The sequence below is a fragment of the Erinaceus europaeus genome, chromosome 23, assembly GCF_950295315.1.
Source record: "Erinaceus europaeus chromosome 23, mEriEur2.1, whole genome shotgun sequence".
NCBI classification, from domain to species: domain Eukaryota; kingdom Metazoa; phylum Chordata; class Mammalia; order Eulipotyphla; family Erinaceidae; genus Erinaceus; species Erinaceus europaeus.
In genome coordinates, this window is record NC_080184.1 from 8,895,751 (window position 1) to 8,907,886 (window position 12,136).

The 12,136-nt window shown below is 39.8% G+C and overlaps 1 protein-coding gene and 1 long non-coding RNA gene across 3 annotated transcripts in view; one reads left to right on the top strand and one right to left on the bottom strand.

Annotated features, from left to right (window-relative positions):
* Positions 1–12,136, bottom strand: part of LOC107523444 (zinc finger protein 709-like) — a 511,405-nt gene that overhangs the window by 493,628 nt on the left and 5,641 nt on the right. The window lies entirely within an intron of this gene.
* Positions 1–12,136, top strand: part of LOC132535609 (uncharacterized) — a 112,445-nt gene that overhangs the window by 94,644 nt on the left and 5,665 nt on the right. The gene's annotated exons all lie outside the window — the stretch shown is intronic.

The window sequence follows — 12,136 nt, forward strand, 5'->3', positions numbered from 1 at the left end:
CAAAGTCTGGTGTCTTCTCACTATCCATAGTTTTTCTCATTAAAAGAAAATAAACATTCATTTCATTTATTGCATATGAAAATAATTTGACAGGAGATTCGACTTCCGGAGGCGGAGCTACGAGCAGCAGATCGCTTTCTCTCCTCTCCTCTCCTCTCCTGGATCAACTAGGAATACCAAAGGAGACCACCCGGACCGAAACAAGACAGGACTAGAATGACCACAGAAACCCAGTAAATCACCCGTGAGTACAAACACGCGTGGCTGGTGACAGAGAGGAGAGAGGGGCCTAAGGAGAGATTAAGTGACTGCTAACAGTTGGACAGTGTGGAGACACCACCTCCAGTCTGCTCCACCAACAAGGGGACAGCTGAAGGGAGGAAAGGACTCCCCAGAGTCTCACCAAGTACAACTCTGAGTCTCCATTGCTACTACCCTCAGAATCTGGAGCAGCAACAGGGAGGGACACCAGGGCACAGAGATCTAACCGGGAAACTCAGGAGAAGACCTATACCTCGGTGGCATAGCTGAAGGGCTGTGAAAGTCTCTTTGCATAACCACTGGATTATCTCTGCCACACCCTGCTTTATCTCTTGGTCAGGAGTCATTGATTAAGCCAAGAAGCCTACTGATAGTTTAAAAGCCCTCAGGCTACCATAGCCTACAGGGGAAAAAAAAAAGGCTTTTACACCACTGAACTCCAACTCAGGGATTGAAAAAACTGTTAACTTATATAAAATGGTTAAAACAACAAGAAAAAATAATGGAGACTCGAACCAGGACAAGAGTCCAGCTAAAAGTCCTCCAGAGGGCGAAGCACAAAACAACGAGTTCAACATGCAAACATTAGCTAAGGAAATAATAACAGGAGTGAGTAAAGAATTTGAAAAAATTGTAATCAGAACTGCAGGAACAACAAATGAGAATATGGAAGAAAATTCTAATAATCTCATGGTTATTAGAGAGCTGAAAGCTGAAATTGCTGAGCTAAGAAGGCAACTAGCTGAACAAGCTAAAACAGTATCAGAGCAGGGCAACAAAATAGATGAACTCCAGAAAGCAGTAGAGGGCAGAGAGAATAGAATCTATGAGGCTGAAGACAGAATTAGCAAGATTGAGGATGAATTAGAGACAACTAAAAAAGAAGTAAGAGATCTCAAAAAGAGATTAAGAGATGCTGAAAACAACAACAGAGTCCTATGGGATGACTTCAAAAGAAACAATATACGCATTATTGGCTTACCAGAGGAAGAAAGAGAAGGGGAGGAAGAAAGCATTCTCCAGGCCATAATAGCTGAAAATTTCTCTAGTCTAGACAACACCAAAGACATAAAGATTCAAGAAGCCCAGAGGGTCCCAAACAGAATTAACACAGACCTAAAGACACCAAGACATGTCATACTTAGATTGGAAAGGAATAAGGATAAAGAAAGGATCCTCAAGGCTGCAAGAGAAAAACAAAGAGTCACCTACAAAGGAAAACCCATAAGATTAGCAGCAGACTTCTCCATACAAACACTACAGGCCAGAAGAGAATGGCAAGATATCTATCGAGTGCTCAATGAGAAAGGCTTTCAGCCAAGAATACTATATCCTGCTAGATTGACATTCAGACAAGATGGAAGCATCAAAACCTTCTCAGACAAGCAACAGTTGAAGGAAGCAACCATCACCAAGCCTGCCTTGAAAGAAGTTCTGAAAGGTTTCCTATAAACAACCAGACCACCACAAATAGAACATATATCAAAACACTCTAAAACTCTACAAGAATGGCGTTAAAATATCTTCAATCTTTGATATCAATAAATGTCAATGGCCTGAATTCACCTATTAAAAGACACAGAGTAGGAAGATGGATCAGAAAACACAACCCAACAATATGTTGTCTACAGGAAACTCACCTAACGCAACAAGACAAACACAGACTTAAAGTGAAAGGATGGAAAACTATCATTCAAGCCAATGGCCCACAAAAAAGGGCAGGAACAGCTATTCTCATATCTGACATGATAGACTTTAAAATAGATAAGATTAAAAAAGATAGGAATGGACACTACTTAATGCTCAGAGGATCAGTCAATCAAGAGGACTTAACAATTATTAATATCTATGCACCTAATGAGAAGCCATCTAAATACATCAAACTTCTACTGAAAGAGCTATAGCAATATATTAACAGTAACACAATCATAGTAGGGGACTTCAACACCCCACTCTCTCAACTTGACAGATCATCCAGGCAGAAAATCAGTAAAGACATAAGGGAGCTAAATGAAGAGATAGATAAACTAGAACTATTGGACATTTTCAGAGTCATTCATCCCAAGAAACTGGAATACACATTTTACTCAAATCCACATGGATCATTCTCAAGGATAGACCATATGTTAGGCCACAAAGACAGCATCAGCCTATTCAAGAGCACTGAAATCATCCCAAGCATCTTCTCAGACCACAGTGGAATTAAACTAACACTTAACAATCAACAAAAGATTAGTAACAGTGCCAAAATGTGGAAGCTCAACAGTACACTTCTTAACAACTTCTGGATCAAAGAGGAAATCAAGGAAGAAATCAAAATGTTTCGAGAGTTCAATGAAAATGAAGACACAAGCTATCAAAATATTTGGGACACAGCTAAAGCAGTCCTAAGAGGGAAGTTCATAGCTATACAAGCACACATTAGGAAACAAGAAAAGGCACAAATAAACAGCCTGATTGCACATCTTAAAGACCTAGAAGAAGAACAACAAAGGAACCCTAAAGCAACCAGAAGGACAGAAATTACTAAAGTTAGGGCAGAAATAAATAACATTGAGAATAGGAAAACAATACAAAAGATCAATGAAAGTAAATGTTGGTTCTTCGAAAGAGTAAACAAAATCGACAAACCTTTAGCCAGACTCACAAAACAAAAAAGGGAGAAGACCCAAATAAATCGGATAGTAAATGAAAGAGGAGATATCACAACAGACACTGCAGAAATTCAACATATCATGCGAGGCTTCTATGAACAATTATATGCCACCAAGCTAGAGAACCTGGAAGAAATGAATGATTTCCTAGATACCTACCAACTTCCAAAACTAAGTAAAGAGGAAGTGGATAACATGAACAGGCCCATCACAGCTAATGAAATTGAAACAGTTATCAAAAATCTCCCCAAAAATAAAAGTCCTGGACCAGATGGTTTTACAAATGAATTCTACAAAACTTTCAAAGAAGAACTAATACCTCTACTTTTAAAAGTCTTCCAGAAGATTGAAGACACTGGAATACTCCCTGCCAGCTTCTATGAAGCCAACATCACCCTGATACCAAAAGTAGACAGGGACACAACCAAAAAAGAAAACTACAGACCAATATCTCTGATGAACAGAGATGCGAAAATATTGAACAAAATTCTAGCCAACCGGATACAGCAGTATATCAAAAAAATTGTTCATCATGACCAAGTGGGGTTTATCCCAGGCATGCAAGGTTGGTTTAATATACGTAAATCAATCAATGTGATCCACCACATCAACAAAAGCAAGACCAAAAACCACATGGTCATATCAATAGATGCAGAGAAAGCCTTTGACAAAATACAACATCCCTTTATGATCAAAACACTACAAAAAATAGGAATAGATGGAAAATTCCTGAAGATAGTGGAGTCTATATATAGCAAACCTACAGCCAACATCATACTCAATGGTGAAAAACTGGAAGCATTTCCCCTCAGATCAGGTACTAGACAGGGCTGCCCACTATCACCATTACTATTCAACATAGTGTTGGAAGTTCTTGCCATAGCAATCAGGCAGGAGCAAGGAATTAAAGGAATACAGATTGGAAGAGAAGAAGTCAAACTCTCCTTATTTGCAGATGACATGATAGTATACATGGAAAAACCTAAGGAATCTAGCAAGAAGCTTTTGGAAATCATCAGGCAATACAGTAATGTGTCAGGCTATAAAATTAACATTCAAAAGTCAGTGGCATTCCTCTATGCAAATACTAAGTTAGAAGAAATTGAAATCCAGAAATCAGTTCCTTTTTCTATAGCAACAAAAACAATAAAATATCTAGGAATAAACCTAACCAAAGAAGTGAAAGACTTGTATACTGAAAATTATGAGTCACTACTCAAAGAAATTGAAAAAGACACAAAGAAGTGGAAAGATATTCCATGCTCATGGGTTGGAAGAATTAACATCATCAAAATGAATATATTACCCAGAGCCATCTACAAATTTAATGCTATACCCATCAAGATCCCAAGCACATTTTTTAGGAGAATAGAACAAATGCTACAAATGTTTATCTGGAACCAGAAAAGACCTAGAATTGCCAAAACAATCTTGAGAAAAAAGAACAGAACCAGAGGCATCACACTGCCAGATCTCAAACTGCATTATAGAGCCATTGTCATCAAAACTGCTTGGTACTGGAACATGAACAGACACACTGACCAGTGGAATAGAATTGAGAGCCCAGAAATGAGGCCCCACACGTATGGACAGCTAATCTTTGACAAAGGGGCCCAGACTATTATATGGGGGAAGCAGAGTCTCTTCAACAAATGGTGTTGGAAACAATGGGTTGAAACATGCAGAAGAATGAAGCTGAATCACTGTATTTCACCAAATACAAAAGTAAATTCCAAGTGGATCAAGGACTTGGATGTTAGACCAGAAACTATCAGATACTTAGAGGAAAATATTGGAAGAACTTTTTTCCGCATAAATTTTAAAGACATTTTCAATGAAACGAATCCAATTACAAGGAAGACTAAGGCAAGTATAAACCTATGGGACTACATCAAATTAAAAAGCTTCTTCACAGCAAAAGAAACCACTACCCAAATCAAGAGACCCCTCACAGAATGGGAGAAGATCTTTACATGCCATACATCAGATAAGAGTTTAATAACCAACATATATAAAGAGCTTGCCAGACTCAACAACAAGACAACAAATAACCCCATCCAAAAATGGGGGGAGGAATTGGACAGAATATTCACCACAGAAGAGATCCAAAAGGCTGAGAAACACATGAAAAAATGCTCCAAGTCTCTGATTGTCAGAGAAATGCAAATCAAGACAACAATGAGATATCACTTCACTCCTGTGAGAATGTCACACATCAGAAAAGGTAACAGCAGCAAATGCTGGAGAGGGTGTGGGGTCAAAGGAACCCTCCTGCACTGCTGGTGGGAATGTCAATTGGTCCAACCTCTGTGGAGAACAGTCTGGAGAACTCTCAGAAGGCTAGAAATGGACCTACCCTATGACCCTGCAATTCCCCTCCTGGGGATATATCCTAAGGAACCCAACACATCCATCCAAAAAGATCTGTGTACACATATGTTCTTGGCAGCACAATTTGTAATAGCCAAAACCTGGAAGCAACCCAGGTGTCCAACAACAGATGAGTGGCTGAGCAAGTTGTGGTATATATACACAATGGAATACTACTCAGCTGTAAAAAATGGTGACTTCACCGTTTTCAGCCGATCTTGGATGGACCTTGAAAAAATCATGTTGAGTGAAATAAGTCAGAAACAGAAGGATGAATATGGGATCCTCTCACTCTCAGGCCGAAGTTGAAAAACAAGATTAGAAAAGAAAACACAAGTCAAACCTGAAATGGAATTGGAGTATTACACCAAAGTAAAAGACTCTGGGGTGGGTGGGTGGGTGGGGAGAATACAGGTCCATGAAAAATGATGAATGAAATAGTGGGGTGGTATTGCTAAATGGGAATCTGGGGAATGTTATGCATGTAAAAAAAAAAAAAAAGAAGTAGAAACGCAAAGCAGAAATTGACTGAGTTTGGAGTATGGCACCAAAGTGAGAAAGCAGAAGTATACTAGAGTTTGCAGTGAGTACCTCCCTAATACTTCCTCTCCACTTTTCCAAGCTTTGGGTCCATGATTGCTCAACAATTTGTTTGGCTTTGTATGTTAACTCTCTTTTCAGTCACCAGGTTCCAGGTGTCATCAGGATGCCGGCCAGACTTCCCTGGATTGAAGACACCACCAATGTGTCCTGGAGCTCAGCTTCCCCAGAGACCCATCCTACTAGGGAAAGAGAGAGGCAGACTGGGAGTATGGACCGACCAGTCAACGCCCATGTTCAGCGAGGAAGCAATTACAGAAGCCAGACCTTCTACCTTCTGCAACCCTCAATGACCCTGGGTCCATGCTCCCAGAGGGATAGAGAATGGGAAAGCTATCGGGGGAGGGGGTGGGATATGGAGATTGGGCAGTGGGAATTGTGTGGAGTTGTACCCCTCCTACCCTATGGTTTTGTTAATTAATCCTTTCTTTAATAAAAAAAAAAAAAAAGAAAAAAAAATAATAATTTGACATGACATAGAGATTGAGATATCTCTACATCACTCTCTACTTCACTTTCTCTATTAAATTCTCTTTACCTCTATAAAACTTAAAAAATATAAGTAAGAAATAAAATGTCCACTTGGAGTGGTGAATTCAGAATGCAGTCACCAGGGAGTCAGGTGGTAGCGCAGCGAGTTAAGGGTATGTGGAGCAAGCACAAGGACTGGCACAAGGATCCTGGTTCGAGACCCCCGCTCTCCACCTGCAGGGAAGCATGTCTCCACATGCGGTGAAGCAGGTCTGCAGTTGTCTTTCTCTCTCTCTGTTTTCCCCTCCTCTATCCATTTCTCTCTGTCCTATCCAACAACAATGGCATCAATAACAACAATAATAACTACAACAATAAAACAAGGGCAATATAATGTAGGCACCAAGCACCAGTGATAACCTGATGGGAAAGAAAAAATGATCATGATAAGTTGGTTAGAAATGAAACATCTGTAGTCACACATAATGCTTTATAAATTAACTTCATTGGAAGCATGGAAATGATACTATTTACTGTGATCATACCACATTAGGATTCTCTGTAACAGTAGTGTTGACAAAAAAAAATCTAGGGAAGGTCAGAATGTTATACAATTAAAAGGAGTATTATCAGGGGAAGGGCAACTGGTTAAGCATACTTATCACCATGCGAGAAGACCTAGGTTTGGGCCCTACTCCCTACTTGCAAGGGGGACACTTCATCAGCAGTGAAGCAGCTCTGAAGGTTTCTCTCTCTTTTTCTAAATATTTATTTATTATTTATTCCCTTTTGTTGCCCTGGTTGTTTTTTTAGTGTTGTAGTTATGACTGATGCTGTTGTTGTTGGATAGGACAGAGAGAAATGGAGAGTGGAGGGGAAGACAGAGAGGGGGAGAGAAAGATAGACACCTGCAGACCTGCTTCACCACTTGTGAAGCGACTCCCCTGCAGGTGGGGAGCCGGGGGCTGGAATCGGGATCCTTACACCACTCCTTGCACTTTGCTCCACCTGAGCTTAACCCGCTGCATTACCACCCGACTCCCTGGTTTCTCTCTTTTTATCTCCCCCTTCTCTATTTCTTTCTGTCCTATTAAATAAAATGGAGAGGAAAAAATGGCCAAAATAGCTGCTGGGAGCAGTGTATTAAAAGTACTAATACTGGGGGTCGGGTGACAGTGCAGCAGGTTAAGCACACATGGCACAAAGAGCAAAGACTGGCATAAGGATCTCGGTTTGAGCCCCTGGCTCCCCAACTGTAAGGGGGTTGCTTCATAAGCGGTGAAGCAGGTCTGCAGGTGTCTGTCCCTTTTCCTTTGTCTACCACTCCTCTCTGGATTTCTCTCTGTCCTACCCAACAACAATAATAACAACAATGATAAACAACAAGGGCAACAAAAGGGAAAAAAACAGCTTCTAGGAGCAGTGGATTCATAGTGCAGGCACCAGGGGGTAGATAGCATAATGGTTATACAAAGAGAATCTCATGCCTGAGGCTCCAAAGTCTCAGGTTCAGTCCCCCTGTACCACCATAAACCAGAGCTGAGCAATGTTCTGGTAAAAAAAAAAAAAGAGAGAGAGAGAGAGATACTGTCCTACATAGTGCAGGCACCGAGCCCCAGTGCTAATCCTGGAGACAAAAACAAACAAACAAACAAAAAACATATACAATAAAGAGGGTTGCTATTATCAGACTTGCCTTCCAAGAGTTACTGAAAGGTGTGCCACAGAGAAAGGAAAAAAAAAAAGAGCAACAAGGGGGGGGGATGGCCTCCAGGAGAAATGGATTTGTAGTGCAGGCACCAGGCCCCAGCAATAATAACCCTGGAGACAAAAATAAATAAATAATTTAATAAATTAAAAATTAGAGGAGTACAGTGAAATTAAATGCCCACCAAAATTATTTATACTATAAATGACTATATTCACCACAGGCATTAATGGTGAAGATATGCCTCCTAAACAAAGAAAAAGTCTAAAGTCAAGATGACAGAATAAAATTATTTTTTAAAAGTTTTTAATATTTATTTATTTATTCCCTTTTGTTGCCTTTGTTGTTTTATTGTTGTAGTTAGTATTGCTGTTGTTATTGATATCGTTGTTGTTGGATAGGACAGAGAGAAATGGAGAGAAGAGGGGAAGGCAGAGAGGAGGAGAGAAAGACAGACACCTGCAGACCTGCTTCACTGCCTGTGAAGCGACTCCCCTGCAGGTGGGGAGCCGGGGGCTCAAACCATGTTCCTTATGTGTTCCTTACACTTTGCACTACCTGTGCTTAACCCACTGAGCTTAACCATCCAACTCCTTAGAAAATTATTTCTTATGAAAATAAGAACTCAAATGAATGGACTTGAAAAAACATAAAAGATTAAAGTAAACTGGCTCAAAGCTCAATACCATGAGTGAAAGAAATATGCTGAGGCCTGACACCTTACTCTCATGGGAAGAACTTATCTTGCTGAAACAGACTGAAGAGGACATGCTGAGAATAAGCAGGAATATTTACTCCTGCCTACACTGGACTCATCCAACAAGAACCATTTCTAAAATGGATCATAAATACTGTCATAAATACTGTGACACATGTCATGGCCATTCCCATGCCAGAAATAGATATAAGGCCCACCAGCCTGTCCTACATTGGGCTCCCCACCCCCGTAACCCTCTCCCCCCCACACACACACACATACCAGTTGGATTCTCCCCTCAAGCTCTTCTCTGGCTACTTGATTATATTTTCTTTTGTCTATACTCCTGACTCTACTTGCTTCATTTTGCATCTCATATTTCTAACATTTGGTGCTAAAACCCAGGAGGGGCTATACAGTCATCGATGCCTCACTGTCCTAACAATGAGCATCTATGAAAACAATTGACAATGTAGAAGAAAAAAAAAAATCACAATATAATGATACTCACATAAGACAAATCCATGGCCATCATATGAAATGGTGGGAAATGAGCTTTACAGTAACACAGGGAACAAGACAAAGAATTCTACCATCATTGCTTTTGTTTAAAGGTTTAATAGAATATATAGTCACAGCTATGGGGCAAAATAAAATAAAAATGAATCCAAATTGGCAGAAAAGAAAGTTTAAGCTTTCTTTCTTTTTAAAACATATTTATTTATTTATTTTCCTTTTTGTTGCCCTTGTTTTTATTGTTGTAGTTATTATTGTTGTTGTTGTTACTGATGTCATCGTTGATAGATAAGACAGAGAGAAATGGAGAGAGGAGGGGAAGACAGAGAGGGGGAGAGAAAGTTAGACATCTGCAGACCTGCTTCACTGCCTGTGAAGCGACTCCCCTGCAGGTTGTGAGCCCGGGGCTTGAACCAGTATCCTTGAGCCAGTCCTTGTGCTTCTCGCCACATGCATTTAACCCACTGCGCTACCGCCCAACACCCAGTTTAAGCTTTCTCTTCTTCTTTTTTAGTGGGGGATTAATGGTTTACAACAAACAGTAAATAAAGTTCTTGTTACATCTGTAAAATCCCCAATGTTCTCCCCCCCCCCAGGGTTATTGCTGGGAGGTGGTGCCTGCACTATGAATCCACTACTCTTGGAGGCCATTTTCCCCATCTTGTTGTCTTTGTTATTATTAAATCCCCAATTTTCTGCAAAACACTCTGACTCGCTACCTAGGTCCTTCCTCTACCATCATGTACCAGGACTTAATTTACTTAAGACAATGAATACAGACTTTTGCGGGAAATTTAACCAATTCTAATACAGAGTTATGTTCAGTAGGAAAGGAACTAGAAATTTGAGGATATTGATCAAACTGTTTCCAAGAAGACAGATATATAGAACAAAATTTCAAAGCTTGAGGTCCTGAAATCCTTTTGTAAGTGCTATTAAGACAGAAGTTAGAAGTGGACAGTGAAAATAAAATCACACAGAAATTATTTACACCTATGAATGCCTATATTCACCACTAGCATGAAGATATATCTCTTAATGATGAAGAGATATGTCTTCAACAAGGAAGAGTCTAAAGTCAGGATGACACATGATTTTCTCCTCCATACCAACAAATCACTTTTTAAACATTTTTTAAGATATATTTTCTAGTATTTATTATTTATTCCCTTTTGTTGCTCTTGTTTTATTGTTGTAGTTATTATTGATATTGTTGTTATTGGATAGGACAGAGAGAAATGGAGAGAGGAAGGGAAGAAAGAGAGGGGGAGAGAAAGATATACACACCTGCAGACCTGCTTCACCACTTGTGAAGCAATTCCCCTGCAGGTGGGGAGCCAGGGTCTCATACTGGGATCCTTACGCCAGTCCTTGCGCTTTGTGCCACCTGGGCCTAACCCACTGTGCTAAACCCAACTCCCAACAAAGCACTTTTTAATTCTCTTACCACCATAGATTTGAATCTTAGAAATGCAACAAACATTTTCCAATAAATAAACTTCAAAAACTATAAATAACTATGAAAATCAATGAATGAAAGGCATGAGGCAAACAATATCAGTTACTCATGGATTAGAATTATCAATACTAAATGACTATTATAAAAGTGGCATATAGATGCTATGAAATGCTCATCAAAATCCCTAGGAACATGTTTAAAGTAAGAAAATGAATGTTGAACATTAAATAGATGAAGCCTCCACTGTAAATTATATTGGGGAAACTAAGTCATCACATGTATAATGAACAAACAAGACCATCACATGATATCATGTGTAAACTCAGAATGGATTAAGCACTTGGATGCTAGACCAGTAACCAAAGAATATAGAGAAGTCATCCAGGGGCCAGGTAGTGCACCTGGTTGAATGTGCATGTTACAATGCACAATAACCCAGGTTTGAGCCCCTGGACCCCACCTATGGAGGGAAATCTTTGCAAGTTATTAAGCAGAGCTGCAGATGTCTCTCTGTCTCTCTCCCTTTCTATCATCCTTTTCCCTCTTGATTTCTAGCTGTCTCTATCCAATAAATAAAGATAATGAAAAATTAAAAATAAATAAATAAACAATTTTTTTAAAAAAGTCATTCTCAGCACAGTATGTCTGATTTGGAATTATCTTCAGATACTTGAGCTCAGCAGCAAAAAAAAGAAAAAGAAAAAGAAAAAAGAAAGAAAAGGAAAGGAAAGGAAAAATGAACCAGTAGGGCTACCTCAAACTTAAAATGTTTGGCACAATAAGAGAAGCCATCGCCGAGACAGAGAGACTCATTATGAAATAAAATGTTCCCCAGTTCCATGGAGGACAGGCAGGCGGGTCAGCTGTTCCTGCATTTCAGCAAACATAGAGGACTAGAAATGTAACTAATCGGGCTGAATCTTTTTGTTTCGCAGAATATAGATGTTTCATTTTTCACTTGTATCTTGGCAGTCCAAATTGGGTGTGGAATGGGACCAAACCACCTCATTCTTGGTCTTACATGTACTTTGATAACTTAAGTGACCGGCCATTTGCATATTACTCTTGTATCTGATTGGTGCACCTTGTAACCAATCAAAATGTATCTTTTCCAAAACCACCCTGTAACCAATCAAGGTGCTGTCTTTGTTGATCTCACAGCAGCCTATGACACGGTCTGGCTGGCACCGTGGTCTCCTACTCAAGATCTCAAGATGCCTGTCTCCATGGGTGGCCAACACTACATCGTTTCTTCTCCAAAACAGAAGATTCCGGGTACATCTGGGTGACAAGTCTAGCAGATGGAGACTTGTCTCAAGTGGCCTCCCCCAGGGCTCTGTTCTGGCTCCTACGCTATTTAATATTTACATCAATGACCTCCCAGAAACTTCTTCAAGGAA